Here is an 11,828-nt window from a genome sequence, read left to right on the forward strand (position 1 = left end):
AGTTGGTGATGTGGGCATCTGCTCAATAGATCTTTGTAACGCTCTCATTCTTCAAAGAGTGTTTCCTGTTCGCCTTGAGCAAATGTTGTGATGTCAGCTCTGAGTTTCATTGACTTTGACGGTGGAAAATATTTGGTCAGGAAAGCCTTTGCGAGATCATCCCAAGTAGTGATAGAACCTATAGGGAGATTTGTTAGCCATGCTTTAGCTTTATCTCTTAAAGAAAAAGGGAATAAACGCAAACGAATAGCGTCATCAGAAACTCCCTGCATCTTGAAAGTGTCACATATTTCTAGAAAAGTTGTCAGGTGAGCATATGGGTCATTGATTGTCATCCCAACAAACTGAACTGTGTTTTGCACCATCTGAATGATAGCAGGCTTTATTTCAAACTGATTTGCTGCTATGGTTGGCCTGATGATTCTTGGTCTGGCATTTTTTATGGATGGAAAAGCGCTATCCATCATGGATCTGTAGATAGGCGGTGCATTATTTCCATCTTCTTCATCATCCAGCATCCTTTGCGCTTGTCCTGCCATTCTTTCTTGATGTTGTCTTCTTCTCATGCGAAAGGTTCTTTCAGTTTCAGGATCAAAAGGGATAAGTTCCAACTCAAATTGATGTTGCATGCACTGCAAGAGCACCTGCAGTTCACCAATGGAAAAAGTGATTAAAATTGAAATAAAGAAATGTAAATAGGAACAAATTAAAGTAATAAATAGTCCCCGATAACGGCACCAAAAAACTTGATCGAGCAAATACTAACACTTAAATTCAGTATAATTATCTCTCTTTTATGCTCAAAATTATCGCAAGTGCACGACTCAAGTTATATAAAAGTGTACTGAGTACGAGTATCGTCCACAGGGACTACGTCACAATAATTCAATTATTTAATTTTTATACCCCAAAGTAACGAAAATTTTATTTAATTATTCTAAAATTATAAAGTAAAGAATTCAATTTAAAAACACTTAAATGAAAATAAAATAAACCACAGCAATGATTAGCGCAGAAAAATATAATATGAGGAAATTTTGTTGAAATCTCGGTTCACCTTCCCCCTAATTGAATTTGGACGATTGAAATTACTTTTACACTCATAAATTTGACAAGAGCTCCTGAATTATTGACGCTCTCTCTCGAGTTGATGCCAATCTAATTCAAGTTAATGAAACAATCAAATCTCTTTGATTATTTATCATTACTGATTGCTTTGCATTCATTGAATTCCTACAACTTTCAACCTGTTGGTCTATGGTTATGAACATGTACTAAATATCATATCTCTATGAACATTTTAAGTCCATGGATTTTATCACTCGTCCTAATCATGAATCTATCTTTCGACAGCAATTCATAATCTACGAATCTATATTAAAGTTAGCTACTCCTCAACATAGAATAATAAACCATGATAAAATCAAATACTTGCATAAAACTCAATCAATTAGTCCAAAGATTCAATCACAAAAAGATGTTGCGGGGTTAGGATCCCCTAAATTCCAACAAAATAAGGTTTAGCTACAAAAACTCATAATAAAATTCAAACTAATAAAGTTTTCAACATTAAAATTCAGAAATCGCGAATAAAAAGAACTCCCAACGAGAAGAAGAAACTTTCGATCTTCCGAGCCACCTCCGCCATGATTTGCTGCGTTTTCCAACCCTCAAAACATCTGAAAATCTTCTATATATATTCCCCTCAGAGTCCTTTCCTTTTAAAACACCCAGAATAAAGTTTTCCAAAAAATACGCGCGGGCACTTGGTCTACTGATTTTTACCAACCGAGCTCCCTAAATTATTCAACCTTCTGCCCGTCTAAATAATGCCAGTGCTCGGTCTGCTCTTTTCTGCAGACCGAGCGCTCAAAATCCACCAACTCTCTTGCCTGGAAAAGTAATGCCAGCGCTCGGTCTGCTCTTTTCTGCAGACCAAGCGCACCCCCTTGTGAAGCCCGAAATTATGATTTTTTTCCGCTTTCCTGCCAATTTGACCATAAATCAATAGGAGTAAACAAAACACATAAAACTACACTAAATTCAAACAAAATAAGAAAAGAATTAACAAGAGGACAAAGAACGAACACAAAACACTAATAAAACAAACAATAAAACATGGAAAAACGACTCAATCAATAGGGGTTTCTCAGCCCCATTGTATGTGTGGATGGGAACCATAGTTTTGGAACCCGGATATTTCCACGGTTATATGGTATGGAAGCCACCTCTTGATGCGATGGCCCAGCGTGCTACATACCGTGGAGCCTATAATGAGCAGGTTTTGATGTCCAGTATGATACCCAGATATTCATTTGCATGCATCATGTTTGTATATTTACCTGTACTAGCGTATTGAGATTTAGAGCTCACGTCCAGCATTTTCTATTTTTTGAACACCCCATTCGACGGGGCAGTTGCAGGTGCAGGAAGTGTGCCTAGAGTCTCGGAGTAGTCAGTGTTCAGGAAGAAACAACAGGATTAGCTGTAGGATTTATTGTTATTAAGATTTATTCGATTGAGTTGTATTTATCGAATTTTTTTAATCAGATGTATTCTACCAGTCCAGTATTTATTTGGGTTTCCGTAGCATATCTCTGATTATGTTTAATTGCATGCTTAATTAAGTTTTATTCTCTGATTAGTAGTGGATTCGGGTTGGGTCACTACATAAAGTACATGCGTCTTCTTACAAATTGATGTAATAGATGATAAAAACTTCTATTCAACAACTTTTTTAGTTTGAAAGTTGCGATTATTTCCCAATTGTAGACATTGGGTGACAATTGACATCAACAAATGTGATCTCATTGAGTGATGAGCAATATGTTCCTCCACTACGCACCTTCGAAAAAGTAGTGTACAAGACATTACATGACAAAAACTTGGGTAATTGTTCTGCCCATCTCGAGGTCTTGAAAACTCCTCATAATATTTGTTATGATACACATTGTAGCATGTAAGGCCCGAGATTAATTACTATTAATCCGAATTTATTTAATTTTAATCCGAGTATATTTAATTTGGGAATATTTAGAGTTTCGATTTAAATTCTAATATTCTTAAATTATTTAGGATTGAAATTGAATTAAAATAAGGGACGGGGACCAAATTGCAGTTATTGAAGACTTGAGGACTAAAGTGCAGTTTTGATTGAAGTTATCAGATTATTACTTGGTTACTCAGCATGTCATGTGTAATTCCTTCTCAATTCATAAAATTTGAACAGAGCCCTTCCTTCATCGTTTTTCTTTGAAAGTTTGATTTTCGATTTGCCGTAACTTTTGAACCGGTTGTCCGATTTCGATTCTGTAAATTGTTCTGGAATTCTTACAACGAGGGCTTCGATCTCGTGTATGTTTTATGATGTTTTATATGGGTTTCAGAATCAGTTATTGAGCAGAGATCAGATTTTATGTTTTTGTTATGTTCTTAACATTCTATCGATTGTATATGCGCTACCGGATCGAAGTTGAATGATTGAATGGATTGGTTATGACTTCTAACATGTATATCGATGAGTATAGCTGCTGATATGATGTTATGTTACTGAGTTTTCTAAGGTATATGCTGATATATGAATTTGAGTTACAAGTTTCGAAGTCGGGATTACGTCGGTTATTGATTTTGAATCGCTACGTCGTTTAATAGAGTTTTGGAACTGTTTTGATAGACGATATTTGAGTTGAAGTTGTTGTTGAGATGTTTTGAATGTTATAGTATTTTTCTTATTCAGTTTCTGTTGAGTTTGAAGGCTAAACGACACAAGACTCTGACTTGAACTAACAAAGAAAGAGTTGAGGTTTGTGAAAGAGTGGGTGCCCGGTGAGCCAACTTGTGGCTAAGGGCTTTGATGACTCTTTTTATAAACAATCTTTTGTTTAATATAATTTACACTTTTATAATGGCGTTTACTTTATCTTTTATCATATTATTATGTTGTGACATACTATAAGATGTTTAGATGAAGACCTTGAATATACTATAGTGTATGTAAGATGTGGTGGCACATGGGGATGGCTATCATGAAACACATCTTATAGTCACTGTATATTCTAAACAGTTCCTAGTCGATTGAGCCGTCCGTTAATAAGGATAAGGATCGCTCGAGATTGAGACTAGCATTTGCGATGCCGAGTACCACGTTTCATTGGTATGGAACATAGAGATGTTCGAAGCATGCAAATGGATATTCATATGATGAATGATCGAACTACCCTATTCGGACTTTCCAAGTGGTTATCACTTATCGAGTGGATAAAGTCCGCGGTTTTGGTTGTACACCATTAGTCCTTACTACTTGAAACATCATTGAGACTCTATATGCTAGTACTGTTCTTTGACTCGTTTACATTGGGTACAGTTACGACACATATAGGAGTCGATGCTTTGTTGTCAAGGATTCACCACATACTTGCGAGTGTGGATATCCTATGCAATCTGAGGAGATATTAGTGTGACGAATCTCTTGCCAGAGTACATGATGTGTTTTAAGAAATGGTTTCTTAGTAGCACATGCGATGTCACTATTTGATCTTCAAGATGAATTGCATAGTTATCGAATCTCGAACGACTCTCGATTTACCAATGGTTGTTGATTCGATCGGGATATATGGATGAAGGGACTGTACTGTACGCTAACCAAAATCTATTGGTTCTTGCAGGCACTATCAGTGATACCTAGGGAATCATGGGGCGATGTTGCTAGGCGCTCTTACCATGATTCGATGGGCAAGTCGGAAATTGTTGTTCCGAGTCACAAGGAGTTGTGAGCCCACGGCTAGCTGTATCCCTGAACCATTGATGGTCACACAAGTAATGGATTTTTAATCCCCGTTGAGATAGTTAAATTTAAAGAGTTAAATTTAATGAACAAAGAAGTAGGACTTCTTATATCAGAGTAGAGGAGTAAGATTTCCTAAAATAACATAGGGATGGGCATTTTTGGAAATCACTGAATTCGGATTCAGAAAATTTATCTTGACTTTAAAAGGTGCAGAAATGGTTTCTGTGCACATTGGTGAAATCGGTTAATCAATCAGAGTCATGATGAATTTTATATTAATTTATGAACATGCGGGCTTTGCTTGTTAGGCTTGAACTTATGACTAATGGGCCCTAAGCTGTTAGCAGCCCACATTGTAAATAAGTTATTGCAGTACATAAATTAGACAACAGAGGTCACAATTTTCGAAAACCCTAGTTGTGTTTTTAAAGGTGGCCGCCCCCCCCCCCCCTCTCCCCTCTCTGCTCGAAAAATTCCAGCCTGTGAATTTTGAATTTGCAGTCTGGTTTAACGGATCAAATTCGTTAATTCTCTTCGTAGAAACTTCTGATAGATTTTCTAGTGCAATCTATCAGAGGGATTGAACTTCTGTTCGTGGACCTGATTGAAGAATTGTTCGTCCATCAGTTCCTGGGATATACAACAAGAGCAGAGTAATCTGTTGGTGTCCATAATCTCGTTTCGAGATTCAAGGTAAAAATTTAATTGTGATTTAATTTTTACACGCACAATTTAATCGTAATGTTTTGATACCCAAGATATGGAATTGTTCCATATAAAATTTTTAAACTTCCGCTGCACCGGGTATCAATTCTGATTGATCTGATCACCGTTATCCAACAGTGGTATCAGAGCCAGGTTGCACAGATCAAGCGATTAAATTAATCGATTGTACAAATATTTTTAAGCCTCGGTTTTTGAAACAAAATAAATTTTTTTAAATAAAATTTTTTTTTTCGGGCAAAACACGGGCAGCGATTGGATCGCTGCCCAGGGCAGCGCACGCCGCTGCCCAGGGCAGCGATCGTCGCTGCACAAGGGGCAGCGACAGGCTGCCCGGCCCGAGCCCCTTTGGGGCGCGGGCTGCCCGGGATCGTCCCGGGCGGCCCGGGAAAATTAATTTTTATTTTTTTTAATTAAAATTTTAATATGTTAAAATTCTATTTTTGGTCCGATCGAAAATTGTTTTTGATTGGTCCACGAGGCGTCGGATCGAATTGTTCGAGTCCTAAAATTTTAAAATTGATTTTTGGATAAATTTGAATTTTTTGGAAAATTTATAGATTTTATCCGTTAAATGAGATTTTATGAAATTAATTATGTTTGGTACAATTGATGATAAGATATGATCTTATGGAAATATTGAGTAAAATATGATTTTATGTATAAAATTGGATTTTATATGTAAAATATGATTTTATTTGATAAAAAGATAAAATATGATTTTGTATGTAAAATAAGATTTTATATATGGAATATGATTTTATCCTTTTAAATTTAATTGCCATTGCATGTTATCCAATAAATTAATTTTGAATTAAATATTATTGGATAAGGATGATCGATTGCCATGACCAATTTTGTAGGTGTATGTTAGGGAATTTACATTTGTTTTTATTGTTGTTGGATTTATTAATGGGCTTGGTTAATGGCCCAATATGAATTGTCATATGTAATAAAAGTGGGCCTGGTTTATGGCCCGTTCCCACCCCTTAAAATGTATCCCCTACTTGTCATAGTTATTTATTGTAAATACATTATACTTAGTGGGAGATGAAGATTTGAAGACGGAGGTGGGCCCAGCAGGCAATAAAGACTGAAGAAATGTAAATTGGAAGCTCAATGTAATAGGATTGCATTGCATATCTGCATATTACCTAGGATTGGACTTAGACTCGTGATTGGCAACCACGGGTCGATTAGTAATGGAATCGATCATTCTAAAATATAATATATGATATTATCGTTGTATGCATGTTTAAGACTAAATTGTATGAATCCCGCAAGCATACAAATTTTAAATCATGAGACAAATTTTCAAAATTAAAATCCCTCATTTTAAATATGATTTAAAATTGATATCAAGATAAATAAAGGAAATTTAAATATTGTTTAAATGTTCCTACCTTCCATCAACGGTCAATGTATGAGATGCTACCCGCGGATACGGTCCGGCTCATATTATTGGGGGGCCCGTTCGTCGGAAAGCTGTATATTGGATCGACAAATGTTGTAAGTTGGGTGGAACTCCCATGGGATCGCTCATATTATTGGGGGATCCACATGGCGACCGTCCATCACAACTTAATATTGATGGGTCATCTTGACATGTCACAATAAACGGCGTCATATTATTGGGCCCTTATTTGACATGAAGTAAAAACGTGGAGGTTGCTTTGGAAGCAATTGGGCTCTACCTTTTGAAAATTATGGTTGGCTGATATTATTCGGGACCATAGTTTGTCAATTGGACTCCATGTTCCCACTAAGGAAAACAGTTTCCCGTTTTCACTAGAGGGTAGTGAAATCGTTAAAATAGTGCGAGTGAGATTCATAAAATAAATTTCGCCTATTTTATGTCTGAGTAAATTAATTAAACAATCATCGATAATTTTCTGTTTAATCTCAGTATATCATTATGATGAATCTTCGTAATCCACATGTTTCAATTCTCGAACAAAACAAACTTACTGGCGCAAACAATACAGAATGATTCCATAAGTTAAGATTGTCCTAAGTTCAGAAAAGATTTTCTAAGTGTTAGAAAAGGCTTCTCCGAAAACAGCCCCGGCTGATGTAACTGCCGAAAGGTTGGCCGAACTAGAGAAATGGTTGGACCATGATCTCAAGGCCAAATGTTACATGAAAAATTGGACAAGTCTAAACAAGTTTGCCATCACTGCAAGAAACCCGATCATTGGAAACGTAACTGCAAGGAATACCTCGAGCAGTTGCGAACTGCAAAGGGTATGTTTTACATTGAAATAAATGTTTTTCTTAATACTACTTCTTGGGTATTGGATACCAGATGTAGATCTCATATTTGCAATGAGTTTCAAATGATGACAAGAAGTAATAGGCTAAGGATGGGTGAGACCCAGTCAAGGCTCGGGAATGGTTCCAGAGTTAAATCCATAGCTATGGGAAATATTTGTTTAATTTTTCAAACCAATTTTAAGTTGTATTATGAGAAAGATATTTTTATTTGTTCCAAATATTTCATTAAAACTTTATTTCTATTTCTATGCTTGATAGAGATGGGTTTTCTTGTAATTTTGTGAATGAGATTTACAATAATTACAAGAATGAATGTTTGATTTGAAGTGGACAATTTAAAAACGATCTATATAACTTAAAATTAAAAGACGTTCCAATAAATTATGTTAATAAACCGGTAACAACAAACAAAAGGAAAATCGATAGTCAAAATCCGGCAAACCTTTGGCATGCTAGACTAGGTCATATTTCCTCAAGGAGGATGAACAAGCTAGTGGGAGAGGGCATGTTTGATATGTCTGATATTAACTCTCTACCTACTTGTGAGTCCTGCCTAAAAGAAAAAATGACTAAATCTCCTTTTAAGGGGAAACCTGAGCATAGTCAAAATCTGTTGGATTTGATCCATACAGATGTTTGTGGTCCATTTAGAATTGGTACTCAATATGGCCACACATACTTCATTACCTTTACTGATGATTATTCAAGGTATGGGTATTTATATTTAATGAAATATAAGTCTGAAGCATTTGAAAAGTTCAAAGAATTCAAGGCTGAAGTAGAAAACAAGCTAGGTAAAAGTATTAAAGCACTTCGATCGGATCGAGGTGGAGAATACTTAAGTACCGAGTTTCTGGACTATCTGAAAGAGAATGGGATTCTCTCTCAGTGGACTCCTCCTATGACACCTCAGCTGAATGGTGTATCGGAGCGTCGTAATCGAACTTTGTTGGACATGGTTCGATCCATGATGAGCTTCACTGAGCTTCCACCTTCGTTTTGGGGCTATGCGCTTGAAACGGCGGTATTGTTGTTGAACAACGTCCACACCAAAGCAGTGGACAAAACACCATACGAGTTATGGAATGGCAAATCTCATAAGTATTCGTACTTGAGGATTTGGGGATGTCCTGCTTACGTGAACCAGACAGTGGGAGATAAGTTGGATAGTCGATCCACTTTATGTTATTTTGTAGGGTATCCGAAGAATTCAATCGGATATTATTTCTATCATCCTACTGAAACAAAAGTGTTTGTTTCAAGGAATGCCACCTTCTTGGAGAAGGAGTTCTTATTGGATAAGAAAGGCGAGATGATGGAACTCGAAGAAATTCGAGAAGAACCCGAGATACAAAATAATGATCCTACACTTCAGGAACCATTGATGGACACGCCTATACTTAGAAGATCCGAGAGGACTTCTAGACCTCCTATTCGATATGGTCTTCTTCTTGAAGGGGATCAAGATGAACCCGACGTTGGATGTGATCCAAGAAACTTCAAGGAAGCAATTTCTGATGCGGATTCAAATTTATGGCTTGAAGCTATGCAGTCGGAAATAGATTCGATGCATACAAACCAAGTTTGGTCTTTAGTAGATCCTCCCGATGGAATTGTTCCAATAGGGTGTAAATGGATCTACAAGAGAAAGCTTGGGCCTGATGGTAAGGTATTGACCTACAAGGCACGATTGGTGGCGAAAGGTTATACTCAAAGACAAGAAGTTGACTATGATGAAACCTTTTCACCAGTTGCAATGTTCAAGTCCATAAGAATCCTTATTGCCATAGCTGCTTGCTATGACTATGAGATATGGAAAATGGATGTGAAGACTGCATTTCTTAATGGAAACATTAAGGAAGAGATCTATATGACGTAGCCTGAGGGATACACATCCATGGGAAGCGAGCATAAGGTATGCAAGCTTCAGAGATCGATCTATGGTCTCAAACAAGCATCAAGAAGTTGGAACCAAAAATTTGATGAAACAATAAAGGATTTTGGTTTCATCAAGAACCCGGAGGAACCATGCGTGTACAAGAAAGTAGTTAAGGATGTTGTGACATTCTTAGTACTTTATGTTGATGACATCCTACTCCTTGGGAATGATGTAGGGATTTTGCAGTCAACAAAGATATGGTTATCAGGTAGATTCTCGATGAAGGATTTGGGTGAGGCATCCTATATTCTAGGGATACAGATCTATAGAGATAGATCTAAGAGAATGATAGGACTCACTCAATCAACTTACATCGAAACCATATTGAAAAGGTTTTCAATGGATGGGTCCAAGAGAGGACATCTACCTATGTGTCATGGAGTTTCTCTATCCAAGTCCATGTGTCCCAAGACTGATGAAGAGATAGAGAAAATGACACATGTATCATATGCGTCAGCCATAGGTAGTACCATGTATGGGATGATATCTACCAGACCGGATGTATCATTTGCTCTGAGTGTCACGAGCAGATATCAAGCTAATCCCGATCAAATGCATTGGAAAGCCATGAAGGACATTCTTAAGTACTTACGAAGGACTAAGAATATGTTCATGGTATATGGAGGAAGAGAACTAAAATTGGAAGGCTATACCGACTCTAGCTTCCAAAGTGACGTGGATGACTCGAAGTCAACCTCTGTATTTGTGTTCATGCTCAATGGCGGTGCTGTCTCTTGGAAGAGTTCCAAGCAGGACACCACAGCGGATTCCAACACTGAGGCAGAATACATTGCGGCATCAGCTGCTGCTAAAGAGGCTGTTTGGATGAGGAATTTCGTCCAAGAGTTGGGCGTTATTACGGAAGTTGTTGGTCCAGTCCCGGTGTACTGTGACAACACGGGTGCCGTTACTCAGGCAAAGGAACCAAGGTCTCATCAAAGATCCAAACATCTACTGAGGAAATACCACATCATCCGGGAGATCGTGGAAAGAGGAGACATCACTGTCGAGAGAGTGGCCTCTGCAGACAATATCGTTGATCCACTTTCTAAGCCCTTGCCAGGACCATTATTTGACAAACATCGCGAAGCAATGGGACTACGTAGTATGACTAGTTGGCTTTAGGGCAAGTGGGAGATTGAAAGAGTGGGTGCCCGATGAGCCAACTTGTGGCTAAGGGCTTTGATGACTCTTTGTATAAACAATATTTTGTTTAATATAATTTACACTTTTATAATGGTGTTTACTTTATCTTTTATCATATTATTATGTTGTGACATACTATAAGATGTTTAGATGAAGACCTTGAATATACTATAGTGTATGTAAGATGTGGTGGCGCATGGGGATGACTATCATGAAACACATCTTATAGTCACTGTATATTCTAAACAGTTCCTAGTCGATTGAGCCGTCCGTTAATAAGGATAAGGATCGCTCGAGATTGAGACTAGCATTTGCGATGCCGAGTACCACGTTTCATTGGTATGGAACATAGAGATGTTTGAAGCATGCAAATGGATATTCATATGATGAATGATCGAACTACCCTATTCGGACTTTTCAAGTGGTTATCACTTATCGAGTGGATAAAGTCCGCGGTTTTGGTTGTACACCATTAGTCCTTACTACTTCAAACATCATTGAGACTCTATATGCTAGTACTGTGCTTTGACTCGTTTACCGACTCTATTGGGGTCATCAGGTGTCGGGATTGGGTACAGTTACGACACATATAGGAGTCGATGCTTTGTTATCAAGGATTCACCACATACTTGCGAGTGTGGATATACTATGCAATCTGAGGAGATATTAGTGTGACGAATCTCTGGCCAGAGTACATGATGTGTTTTAAGAAATGGTTTCTTAGTAGCACATGCGATGTCACTTATGTATCTTCAAGATGTATTGCATAGTTATTGAATCTCGAACGACTCTCGATTTACCAATGGTTGTTGATTCGATCGGGATATATGGATGAAGGGACCGTACTGTACGCTAACCAAAATCTATTGGTTCTTGCAGGCACTATCAGTGATACCTAGGGAATCATAGGGCGATGTTGCTAGGCGCTCTTACCATGATTCGATGGGCAAGTCGGAAATT

At 37.5% G+C, this 11,828-nt stretch overlaps 1 non-coding gene across 1 annotated transcript; it reads left to right on the forward strand.

Annotated features, from left to right (window-relative positions):
- LOC140876916 (small nucleolar RNA R71) lies at window positions 1-107 on the forward strand. Its single transcript, XR_012149143.1, has one exon. It is a non-coding gene; the product is annotated as a small nucleolar RNA R71 (small nucleolar RNA).
- Window positions 108-11,828: the final 11,721 nt, after the last annotated feature.

The sequence above is a fragment of the Henckelia pumila genome, chromosome 1, assembly GCF_033568475.1.
Source record: "Henckelia pumila isolate YLH828 chromosome 1, ASM3356847v2, whole genome shotgun sequence".
NCBI lineage: Eukaryota > Viridiplantae > Streptophyta > Magnoliopsida > Lamiales > Gesneriaceae > Henckelia > Henckelia pumila.